This window comes from Sciurus carolinensis, chromosome 6 (assembly GCF_902686445.1).
Source record: "Sciurus carolinensis chromosome 6, mSciCar1.2, whole genome shotgun sequence".
Taxonomy (NCBI): Eukaryota; Metazoa; Chordata; class Mammalia; order Rodentia; family Sciuridae; genus Sciurus; species Sciurus carolinensis.
Window position 1 is genome coordinate 126,314,098 of NC_062218.1, and position 13,168 is coordinate 126,327,265.

Sequence of the window (13,168 nt, forward strand, 5' to 3'; positions counted from 1 at the left end):
TTATAATTTCTTCACATAATGTGGTCTGAGTAGTAAAATGTACTTAATGTTAACATTTTTTATAGTTGTAAGCAGAATTGCTTTCCACGCTCCCTTTTGTTTTCAGATCTTGTGACTGAGATCATTGCCTGACCATCTAGCTGTAGGTTTTCTGACCTTATATGCCTCGGAGATTTGGTGGACTGGTTTCCTAACCGTTGCTGGAAGTCCATGTTGTGTAAATTCCACAGTGACCTCTAATGCCTGGTTTAACTTCTCCATAGTTCCCACTGCAGAGAAAGTGATCAATGTTCCTCTTTAACAGGTATTTATTCAGTCCCTGCCAGGCGCCAGGCACAGGGCTGGGTGTTGTAAACCAGCCAGACACAATGCCAGTCCTCAGTTTCAGACTTAGTGAAGGGGCCCAGGAAACTAGGCCTCCAGGTGGCACAGTGCTCTGATGGCAGGGGTGCCCACCAGGGTTCAGGAGGTCTTTCTGGAGGTCTACTGAAGACAGCGTGGGGACAGGAAGGGAGGCTGTTCACAGGTCACAGTGAAGAATTTGGACTCTACCTGAGGGGAAGGGCAGCTAGTGGAAGGTGGAGGTCGTTTGTTTATATTTCTGTTTAGCAAGAGAGAGAGAGAGAGAGACAGAACTGCACTTCAGTGTTCACCGTGGCTTTGGAGAACAGGTTAGAGGGAAGACTCTAGGCACGAAACCAGTTAAAAACTACTCTTGTGTGATCCAGGTGAGCTGTGGTGCCTGGGCTGGAATGGTGATAGAAGGCATGCAGAGAGGGGACAAATTGATAGAGGAAGTGGGCGAAGAATTCATAAAGGATACCTGAGTCTCTGGTTTAGGCCAGTGGTCCTGTAGAACCTGGCTCTTGGCCCTCATTCGCTCATGTGGTTGAACTGGATGACAGGACAGCATGGTGGATGCGTGGGGTGGGGTGGCTTTCAAGGGAAGTAGGTGAGTTGATTTGGGGTATGTTGAGTTTGTCCATTTGGGTACAGAGGCCTGGTAGACAGCTCGTCACACAGGCCTGGAGCACAAGGGACCTGTCACCCATGGAATTTGGAATTATTCCTGTGTTGAGGAACATGCAGAGCTTAAATAGTAAACTTTTCCCCTGAGCATTCTGCTAGCAACAATAGCCTCTGCATTCCCAAGTGCTGGCTGCATAGAAGAAAGAAGGAACTTTTTCAATCTGAGGATTGACTAGCTGTTGTTCTCGGGGCACAGTCCTCCCTGTACCTACGAATGTCAGCTGCCAGTGCTGGACTGTTAATGCAACGCTCAGTCTCCTCTCAGCATTGTGGTTCTATCACTGCGATCCTCTCTGTTCTTTTTTTTTTTCGTGGTGCTGGGGATTGAACCCAGGGCCTTGTGCATGCTAGGCAAGCACTCTTCCAACTGAGCTATATTCCCAGTCCCACTTTGTTCTTATGTTGTATTTTAATGTACAAACAATATGTATTTTGGAACTCTTTCAGAGATCTAAAGGCAAAGTTACTTATGCATTATAACAAACACCTTGCTGAGAGAGAGAGGGAAATAAAAAGAGAATTATCTCTTGAATTTTCTAATGGATACTTAAACTTGACTTTTTAAAAAAACAATTAATGCCAATATCAGCTCCTTGGAAATCTGCACAGGATGTGGCTATGCAGACTTACGAGAAAGTGGTTTTTATCCTGCTGGTTGGAGTAGGAGGTAGAGGATTCGGGGCAGGAAAGAAGGGACTGTTTAGGGTACTGGTTTTCAACTTTCTTTTTAATCTAGACCCATGCTAATCACACACTAAATTTATCTTAAGACCCAGTTATGGTTGGGAATGATTTTTATCCTTTCCTTACAGTTGAATATATTTTAAAGTATATTATCAGGAATATCATCTGGTTGGTCTTTAATTAATCTCCTGGGGTATGCCACAGCAGACCTGAAATCTCGTATAAATCTCACACGACCTCCTAAATATGTTCCCGAGCAAGTCTAATACGGCTTTCAAAAGTTCAATGAATTGTAGCCCCTGTGGCATTATCTCTGTCAATGCTTCCCCTCCAGTTTGAGTGGCTAATCGAACACCAACTACAGTGATCTAATTTACATTTCCCCTGTCAAACATGCCACTCTGTGAATAGCTAAATTAACTTAGTCTTCCTGGAATATACCCAAATGTTGAGAACCATTTAGGACCTTTCAAAACGATTTGGTCTATTAGCTCTGCCTTGAAATAAGCAGAATAAATAAGTCCCTGAAATCAAAGGAAAACTAATTGTAGTACCTCTCTTCAGCTTTGAGTCATCAAAGCTTGACTGTCTCAAGTATGTCCTAATGGGGTTCATTATTTTGTTTGTTCCTACACTTGATAATTCTGAGATAATTTTACATTTGCATTGTTAATATCCATTTTACAAAATTTGTTGACACGTCTATTTGTTTTCAAGGGTAATAATTTATTAGCCTTTACTTTCAAGACACAGAAGCTATGCATGTCCATTGTAACAAGTTGAACACCATGGAAGTGTACCAGGGACATGCCATCTTAGGTAAAGTCCCTTTCCCCGTTAGTTTCCATCTCCCTCTTAACTGGAGTTAATAAGAACATGGTGTTTGTTCTTCAATACCAACCTGAGCACATACAAACTACATAAATATTTATATGTGTGATGAGCATTTATAAAAATGAGATCAGACTGTACATATCCTCAGCTTCACTTTTAAAAGGCCTAACAATATGTCATGATTTTCTCTCCCAGATCTGCTGTAAGTCCCATTTTTCTTCACAATTGCAAAATGTAGACATACCAGCTTATTCACTCAGTCTCTTGTAGATGAGCATTGGTGTGTTTAATTTTTTAGTTTGATTGTCATTACCACAGGGCTGTGATAAATACCTTTGTAAATATATTAAAACCAGTAAATTTGTAGGTTAAAAGAAGGGTGGGTTCTTTTGGTGTCAAATAATGCAGGTGAACACAGTCTACCATAATCCCTTGCAGTCTCCACCAGTGGGCTGGATTTTATCTGCTGAGTTTTTCTAGCAGGGAGCTGGGAAGAAGGTCAGGAATGTTGGTTCTGGCCAGCTTTTTGACCCAGGATGTTTCTGTCTCAACCCACCCTTACACTGAGCTGTTGCTTTCTCTTAGCATTGAGTCTAGGACTTTTTAAAGCAGCTTATGGATCTCTCTGCTCCTCTATGGTGATGGTGTACTTCACTCTGGACATGCTTCTGTAGTTCTCAAGCATTTATTCCTGCTGTTAACTTTGTGCTTCTTAATTAATGCTTCATATTGCTCTACTCCACTGTTACACTCTGCCTTCTTTTGCCCTGTGTTGCTGTTGCAGACATTTGGGAAGTTGGAGTTGGTGATGCCATTAGTCAGTTGGATGCAGTGGACTGTAAATCCCTGTAGCATTCTTACACCTCAGTTTATACAAACTGAGTGCATTCAGGGTTACAGTGCTGTGTTAGCTAATTTGGGTTAGAGATACTAAACAAGATATTTGGGACGAATGTTCAAGGTCACTTTGATTTCAATCATTTTGCAACATTCATTCAATATCTTATACTCTGTAGGAGCTGCTAGGAACAGAATATTCTAAGAAGCAAAATGGACACAATGTTTGTCCTTAAGAATTTACTTCTACATTAAGAAGTGCCTCATTATAGAAAGTGACAATTGGTAAATGGAATGTCAGTGATATGTATTACTTGGGATTCAGTCTTACCCATGACTACTTTGACTTGGGGGAGAATGGAAGTATAGTGATGTTCTGATCCAAATCCTTAAAGGATTAAGAAGAACGTTCATGGTGACTTTGTTTATCTGGAAGAAGAAACAAAGAACTAAAATAATATTTTTTGGAATATAAAAGTGAGATTTTAAATGATACAACATTAAACATTACAATGCCATCATTTAAAGTAATATTTTAAAGTATTTAGCTATAATTATTCAGTGGTACTAGGACAAACATTAAAAATAAAAACAACCAAGTTGATTTATAATTTATGTATGTAATGAAATTAGATAAATTAAAAGTATAAAAAGTGAACACATTTTTTTTTTTAAATCACACTGAAGAACATGTAGGTAACTCTGTGATCTGAGTGAAGCAGAGAAGAACTTTCTAAACAAAAAGCAGAGGGAAAACTTTATGCAGACAACATAAAAATATGAAATATAGATGTCAAGAATACTATGTAGATTAAAAGATGAATAACCAATTTGGAAAGACTATTTGCAATATATACGGTGAGAGGTTAATATGTCTAATACACACCAAATGCTGAAAAATCAACAACCTGTCAAAATGGGCAAAGAACATGAACAAGTAATTAAAAAATAAATCCACATGTCCAGTATATTTGCAAAAAATATTTAACCTCAAGTAATCAAGAAAGTGAAACCTAAATGTCATTTTGGACTCATATTGGCAAAAGTATTTAAATGATATAACTGGACTTGTTGGGGCTTAAGTGAAATAAAGACAGCTGGCAGAAGTATATATTATAATAGCTTTTAAGGCAGGCAGTTTCACAGAAGCTTTGACCAGATAATTTCATTTCCAGGAATTTGACAGTTCTTTACTGCATTATTACACAACAAGGAAAAATTTATTGCACATTTAATAACATATAAGCGATTGTGTTAAGATGAACATTTGACCATGGGTGGGATCTTGGTTCTTGTAGCCTGGTTTATTCTGGGTTATGTCAGTTTCAAAAAGAGAGGGAAGGAACAATCTCACACCTTTTTAGTCAGATGAGGTTAACGAGAAGGGGAAGAGATGTACATGACAAAGACTTCTCCACTATGAGCTAGAAGAAACAGCCACTTGAGGCTAACCACATATAGTATAAAGAGAAAATGAAGCATATTCTGTATCCAAGTCCAAACCCGTGCCTAGACTGCTAAATAACAAGGTCAGTTTGAATGCTGAGATGCTTACTTGCATTGTTTTGTGGTCATATGGACAGAAGTCTTGCCTGTCAGCTCTGAGCAGTTCTGTCTCAAATGATGAAGTGCAACTTGGTTAGTATTAAGTCAGGTGTTTGTTTTGTATGAGTTATGTTCCCTTGGTATAAACTGCCTATTGGTGTGTGTTTGTGTGTGTGTGTGTGTGTGTGTGTGTCTCATTCCTCGAGTTGGAGAAAGTGTCCTATGTATTCTCATACAGAATCTTTCCCCTATATTGTTTGTTCTCTTTTGCAAGCACCTGAAGTCCGTCAGTCAATGTTTGAACAGCGGTCTGTTTGTCTTTTTCTAGATCAAAACTTTGAACTGATGAGTGGACAAAAACCATGGCAGACTGATCATGGGGACAAGGTGGGGGAGGGGGGCTTTCCTCAGGGGTTTCTGCAACAGAGTCAGTTACCAGTAAGTTCCAGGACTTCCTGGTGAGATAAGTTAGATGTCTTTTAAGCTCTCTATGCTTAGAAACCCCATAACTTCTGGAGAGTTCCTTTGCCACAGTTGCATCTGGTCCTGGGGGCTGCCTAATAACGCACCTGTGAAATGATACATGACATAGAGCCACCAATTACATTTTCTGGGTTAAAGAGTTTTCCACCTTCTGCTTGTCTTAGCATTTTTGCCCTTGTCAACTAATTGCCAGACTGAAGCTTAATACATTTTGGCGCAAAGATGCAAGCTAATCAGTACCAGAGTGATGAAGCAGCTCTATTTTCTATGCTTCTTCCTTTAGTCTTTAGATTCAAGAGAATGACTCCCTGTCTGATGGGAAATTATCTTGTACCATGCTGTAATTATGATCTGCACAACTTGTCTCAGGAACATCCTTGTGGGTGTAGGTAGTTATGATGAGATGTTTTATGCTGAGTGCAGATATCTAAGTGAATGTCCAGGACATGGCTCAACACCCCTGTAAAACAGAGATGGTTCAGAAGTACATTCAACACTTGTAAAGCCAAAGCATCTGGGACACTTGTACACAGCACTTCAGCAGACTCCCAGTTCAGCATGCAGAAAATCTACTATGAGAACCAAACACCCTCTCTAGGAGACTCCTATTAGCTTCAAGTTATTCCTGGCAATCAAATCGGGCAATATCCCAGTCTGGCCCTTGGATTCCAAGTCTTGTCTTTTAAACATCAGTATTCCTGAAGGCTCCTCTGTGGAAGCAAGACACACACCAGAGTTGCCTGCTTGCCCTGTATATAACTTAAGGCAAACATAATAAAATATGTTTGGGATTAATTTTAGGAGCCAGGTAAAGGGAGTTACATATACAGTCAGAAACTTGAACTGTGTCATGTAACTTTTTTACAGTGCTTATAACACATGGTGCTTACATGAATATCCCTTCCCCACTAGTTTCCTTAGGAAGTGGGTAGGGTAAATATTAGCTTCCACAAAGCAGATAAGGAAATGGGTAAATGTGCATAGGCAGAGGCTGGACCCTGAGGTACTGGATAAGAAACACAAAAACAAAAAGCATTCAAGCTTCACTCCACTTGCACAGATGTAGTTTGAAGGAAATTTTCTTATCATACAGCTTCTTGCCTGAGAAATGGGAACTTGGTATATTCTAATTCTACAACAGAAGGATAATTCTGCTGTGAGGTAAAAATAAAGTCTGTTGAAAAAGATGTCAAAATGAAAGGAATAAAGGAACCAGTTACATCCCTTGTTTTCCTTTGTCCTCATTCAAAAGAAGTATGTGCTATAAAGAGAAAAAATAATTTAAGATACCACATTAATTACTTCTGTCCACAAAGAGCAGACCTGCCTATGATCTTGTCCTGAAAAACAAAAATCAAAACAGAACAGAACAATAATCCTTTGTGGATGTTACTAAAAATCCTAAGAATTTTGCATTGGATTTACTTGTGTACAGTTTATCCATCTGATTCTATCATAGCAGCTCTAACAAGGTATCATGTACTTGCTGCCTTCAGAAGAAAATACTTTATTTAACTGAAGTGAAGTTGGGCAATGCATAAAAGTTGGAGCAGAATAGAAATGATATCATTTATGCTGATCTCTCAAGCAGTGCACTTTACTGGCCGGTCTCTAAATTGCCTCTTGCTGCCTGAATAGCTACTATTAAAGAAATGAGGCATTTTGTTTTCTAGACAGCCCTCTGATTGTTCCCTTCAAACACTCACACAGGAGTACCTGGTTGCACAGCTTTCTCTTTTTCTCCCAGGTCATCCCACAGCAGTTCAAAGGTGTCTGCTGGCAGGGAAGAGGACAAGTCGGCACATTTTAATAAACCCACCCTTGTGTGTCCCCAAGGACAGAATGTGACCCACATAGAATTTCTGAACTTGTACATTAACCCTCTTGTCTCCGCACCTGGGCATTTGACTGAGTCTGAATAAGATAATTCTTTTTTGAGAACAGCCTCTGGCTGTTTCTCAGTCCACAACTTGTCTCCACCCAGTTATCTAAACATGAGTGCTCCTTGGTGTGCTTGGCTGTGCTGGTCAGAGGGTGTGTTTGGCCATGCCACTCAGATGGCATTACAGCAGAGAATGCAAGAAGGCGCTGACATGATTGGGTATGGGAATGGTCATGCAAGGGGAAGTCTTTCAAAGGGACCATTTGATTTTTCTTTTCTTTTTTAATTTTTTATCTATAATGCTTATTCCTTTACTTCTCTTCTCCTTAATTTTCCTTTCTCCTGAATTTAATGGCTTTGTTCAGAAAAGTCAATGGCTGTCCATGTATGTGCATATTCATTTGATTTCCCCTTTCTCCCTATCCTTTGGACTCTGTTACTTCCTCCTCTTCCATCTTGCCCATGAAGTGGCAAGCACAATGCAAATTATTGTTTCCTCTCTCTCTGTCTCCAGGGCAGAAGGCAATGAGTCTGGGATGATTGCAGTTCCAACATTTCTATACTCAGGTGCCCAGGATGCTCTGAGGCTGAGGTTTGGGGAAGAGGGGGATCGAGGGGCTTGTGGTAAAGTTCTGTTTGCTCAGCTCACACAATCTTTGCATTGATGGGTTGTGTCTATTCCATCTCTCTTATGGAACAGCTGTGTTACAAGAGCTGAAGCCTACCTGAGCTGTTGCTTGCTACAGGTCTACTTTTTGTTTTGCAAACTCTAAGGGGTAAAATGCAGGACATGGAATTAGCTGTGTGGTCAAGTTCACTACCTCTGCCTCTCTTCCCTACCTCAGATCCATTTGGCCCCTCTCCTTCCAAACAGGAAGCTTAATAAAAACCCATAGAAGAGTGAAAAACACGGGTTGCTGTTACCTGTGCCCTCTACTCAGACTTGGAGATTAAGAATTGCATAACTGCAGGAATTTTGTGCATGTGGTATATTTCAGAATTTGAACTCACCATAAAGATTTGATTATCTTCCATAGAATAGACTTATGTTGTATATTCTAATAAAATGTTTCTATGAAAATCATTTAACTTACAAGGTATAACTAATTTTTTTTTTTTAATCAAGTTTTTTTTTTTTTTTTTCTTTTAAGTATATGATTAGCTGCATCTTTGTCCCTGGAATGTGATGAGGAAAAGAAAGTATTTTTTCAGGTTTCAAAGAACAGATCATATGATGCAATGGTTTAAAAGAACATGAAGGTGCTCTTAACATCTGGAGTTTATCTGGAAAAGGTGCATTTCCAGCAAAATTTTGGTACTCCACATATAAATTATGAATTCCCCGTGGCTGTAGTTGCCATGTTGAGGCAAGTTGTCATATGTTCCTAAGTTCCAAATAGGCATGTTGTGACATGCCCCTGGTTTAATATTGTACGTTGTAAGTGAAGTGACTAAAGAAAATTCAGCATAACCTATTGCTTTGCAAGGATACTGGAAGGTTGTGTGTTTTCCCAGAAAACTATTTAATATTTATGCGTTGTGTTTGTGTGTGTAAACATAAAACTTTGCTCAGAAGGATATTATACCTGAAATAAGGCCAGTTCACTTGTTAACTTTTAGAATCTCAAGACCATAGGCAATTTGGGAATACTTTTGTCTTCCTTTAGGATGAATATTCAAAGAGGAAGGTGGCAGTCCGTAGGTCATTTCTCTGCCCCAGAAAAAATTGTTATAAATGTCTTAAAAGTTTAGAAATGTTCGAATTCAAATATTTTTTGTTTCTTTTTTTTTTTTAATGTATTCTTTTAGTTGTAGATGAACACAACACCTCTATTTATGTGGTGCTGAGGATCGAACCCAGTGCCCCACACATGCTAGGCAAGCACTCTACCACTGAGCTACTGCCCCAGCCCTCGAATCCAAATTTAAAGTGGTTGTTCTCTTTACATTTTTTACTCTAGCCTGTTAGTTTGTGGGGAGAGAGCTGTTGCTTTATATATCAATCACTTTGGAATAATACCCAGTTCTATTGCTGTCATTTTCTGGGTAGCCCTCTCCCTGCACATGTGTAAACACCATAGCTTTCAAGCTGCAACCCATCCAGGAATAAAGTGTGCAAATTCTGCACTCCTATAAATGTTGCTAAGTTAGGAGTCACAATTACAACAATATAAAAAATAAATAAATAAATGCTGGCTTTGTGGTACCCATTCTTCCCTTGGAATAACCTCTGTTTTTCTTTGCCACATGAAAAGAAGTGCCCTCCATAATTGCTCAGTGTGTTGACTCACCTTTTTTTGCCCCAGTGCATCTATGGGTGTAAAATGAGCAAATCATCAGACTGGAATGAATTTCGAGAGGCTGCAGACTAAACTCCCAGGCAGGACTGTACCCACATTATCCCCAAGAGACGAGACTCGCCCTCGTCTGGAAAGGTTTTTCTGGGAGAGTAGTTCCCTAGCCACTGCTGTACCTTCTAGAGCATAACAAGCTTCACTCTCAGCAAAGACATGTTTTAGAGGCAGCCTGACTCCTTCATGCTGAAATGTAAACCCATTATCTCTTGCTGTGTGTGCTGGTGAGTCCCCTCACAGTTCATCCTGGGCTTGTCAGCTAGTGCTAATTTGCCTTCATCCTCCTCGCCTCTGGGTTGGATAATCCTGTTTCAGACTTTTGATATTTTTCTGGAAACCCAGAAGCTAAGCTAGATATATTTTGTAAACAATACCCTGGCTTGAGATGAATGGGTTTATAATCCTGTGTATCCATCTCAGAATGATGTTTGCATTCAAACCAAACTCACCAGTACTGTTACATAAGTAGCATTTCAAAATTTTGATCATGCAGGGTAATTTTTTTCAGGCCTAAGGAGACTTCATTTGCCCATCAGGCAAAAGTTTGCTCAGTATGTTTTTCCACTTTTGTATTTAGTCCGTCTAGTGATTGACAGTGTTAACCTCTTTAATAGTGAGGCTTAACTTTAATAATGTAGGCAAATTTTGGTTTTTGTATGTTGAAACTAGTATTTCTAGTCACTGCCAGACTTAGACTTCCATTTGACATTTTTATCTAGGTTGGAAATGTTTTATTCCTAAACAGCCCAGAATTCTTTAAGAGTCTTTTCTGCTTACTGCCTCTGCATTCAGGAAGCAGTCGAACAATTTTGGGGAATCTTTCTGTTTGCATTCTAGTGCTGTGTCTACCAGGAGCTATGAGGAGGGTGGGACAGGGGTGGTAGATATGGCAAGAAAATCAGGAATTAGATGTTACCTCTTCTGCTGTGGTGTGTTTGAACTAATGACCAGGCTGAGCTTCATGAGCTTGGGAAAATATGCAGCCCTCCCCTCCCCTTTCTCCTATATAAACTTAGGAGGAATTTAGTTTGCAAATGAACCTATGTGAAAGCAATATCATTCCCAAAAATGTGTAAAGGAAGAACACCTTACTCATAGGAGGCTGGTAATCTGAAAGCTTCCCACCCCTCTGAGCAACAAAACTGTCTGTCACCACATTGAAATTAGGTCTGGAATCACGCATGGATTTGTTGACTGCCCCATGCTATAAGCCACAAGGTGGTGCCTCCCCACTGGGCTTCTACCATTTAGCGAAAGTCATAAACACCTGATAAATATATATGCCCATGAAATGTTTCTTTCGTCAGCCAACTGTGTGGTCTCCCCTTTATTCTGTTGCTTCTCTAGGAATGTTATAGCCCCTGACAGCAGAAGGTGTTCTTGTCCTTGGCTGTCCCATCTGCAGTCAGTGAGTTCTGCTACCATGCCCACTATACTTTATTAATTTCAGAGTTAGCCTGTGAATTGAATAGGGTAAGAAAAAAAGAGAGAGAATAAATTGATTTATAAGAGAGAACCCTGGCAAGGCAATATATGATAAAATGTGTTCCTTAGGCAGGAGGAGGCTCTGTGATGGATATCAAAATAATGCTGAGCTGTTGCATGCCTGTCCAAATTGCTATTGTTTTAGACATGAAGTGGGAGGACAGCTTGCCTTTGAGGGAGAAGCAGCTCCTTACAGGAAAGGAGCAGGAATGCTGTCTAGCCAGACCCAAACCACAGGGTTTCATGTTGGACTGTGGCTCACTTGAGGTGTATTGCAGATTTTATCTGTAGTTCTAATATCTTAGCGATTTGGCAAGGGAATATGAAACACAGGACCTGGCCAGGCTGTGCTAGCAGATGGTGGGGGGCACCTGCTTTGGTGGGCACATGGCTCACTTACAGGAATGGGATCTTTATGGGTAGAACAGCCATTGTCTGGCCATAGTAACTGGGTTTCCTTCACCTGCAAGATAGCTTCTTCTCTCCAGCACTGGGCAAATTCAAACCAAGTACAGAGGTATCCACTAAAACTCCTTTCTGGTGCCAGTGGTTTTTCCAGTTTGAGCAACCCTGATGTAAACCATCTGGTGCTAGGTACCATCCAAGTGTATAATCTCGACTCCCCAAACTCTTCTCCCTTGGCCCACACCAGATATTGCAATCTCAAAATGTGTGACCCTGGGAACCCATGGCGTATGAGATGTGATATTTGTAAATGTGATAAATCAACTTGGAAGTTTGTGGTTTTAACAAATGGAAAAACTGACAGTGCCTCAGTTTCCTAATCTGCAAAATGAGGTCATCATAGCACCAATCCCAAGGGGTTACTGTGAGAATGCTATGCAGACCCCGTAGAGTGGTTAGCTGACATATTACAAGTGCATTGTGCACTTCACCTGGGGTACTATGCTTGGACCTGGGTGCCATTTACAAAAAGAACATTGCCATCTTGGGGGTCCTTGAGAGATGAAAGATTGTTCTGGAGATGTGATGACTGAGGATGGTAGTGATAGAGTGGCTTATTTGGAGAGTTTGAAGTATAGAAAAGAGTTAATTTTGTCCTACTTATGGAACTAGACCAATGGGGGGAAGTTAAAGGAAGGCAATTTCAGAATCACTGTAAGGTAAAATTTTCAAGTAATTGTAGCTGTCCAATGGTGAACTGGCATGGCTGCCTGGGGGTTGCTGAGCTTTTTATCACACAGACATAGTGGCCACCTGCAGGCACATATTAGACAAGATTCTGGTGCTGGTTGGACTGTTGGATAAGAGGATGGCTAATGTTCTTTCCAATTCCTAGATTCTGAAAATTCTTAAATTTATCTCCCTGAGTACACTGGGAGCTAAGGGCGGGAATTACATATTTTATCTGTTTGAATGCCCCATAAAACTTTGTAGATGGGAGTGAAGAAAACAAAACAAAAATGTGTAATACTAATAGATGCTCAAGATAAGAAAACACAATAAACATGAAAAGTCATCTGTAATCATACTGTAAAGAGAGAGCCTGGGATTTCTGCTAACATTTTGATATCTAGTTTGCAGACTTCTAAGTAGATGTTTTGACCAGTTTTTTTTTTTTTTTTAACTATATTAGACTTTGTTTCACATAAGCTATTTAAAGTACATATGTAGAAAAATCTCTGACATTTGCAGATGATTCAATCTCTAGGGGAAGTGTAATATAAGTTCTTCTATCTGTATTTTAAAATTTTCTAAATTTATACAGTCACAAATATTGTCTAAAGTTGTACCATGTAGAAGGTATAGTTCATTGTTTGTTAGCTGTTTCCCCAGCATCTTGGAACCCACAGTCTATGGGGCAGCAAGTGACAAAAAAAAAAAAAAAAAATACATATAAAAATAATAAATATAAAAAATAATAAAAATAAAAAATAATTATGTCAGGTAATAGTAAATAATAAATTATATATATATATATATATATATATATAATGTCAGGTAATAGTAAATGTGAAAATTAAAGAGGAGTAAGAGGGTAGAAAGCAGGTAGGGGAATGGAAAACTTGTTCTG

General features: G+C 39.6%; 1 protein-coding gene across 3 annotated transcripts in view; it reads left to right on the forward strand.

Moving 5' to 3' along the window:
* The window catches only part of Mcc (MCC regulator of WNT signaling pathway), a 463,169-nt gene that overhangs the window by 319,377 nt on the left and 130,624 nt on the right, over window positions 1–13,168 (forward strand). The window contains exon 1 of one of the 3 annotated variants that reach the window (XM_047556681.1): window positions 605–728. The exons of the other annotated variants lie outside the window; for them this stretch is intronic. The gene's annotated coding sequence lies outside the window, so the exon portion shown is untranslated. Of the gene's footprint in view, window positions 1–604; window positions 729–13,168 lie in introns of those variants that run through there. 3 annotated transcript variants of the gene reach the window in all.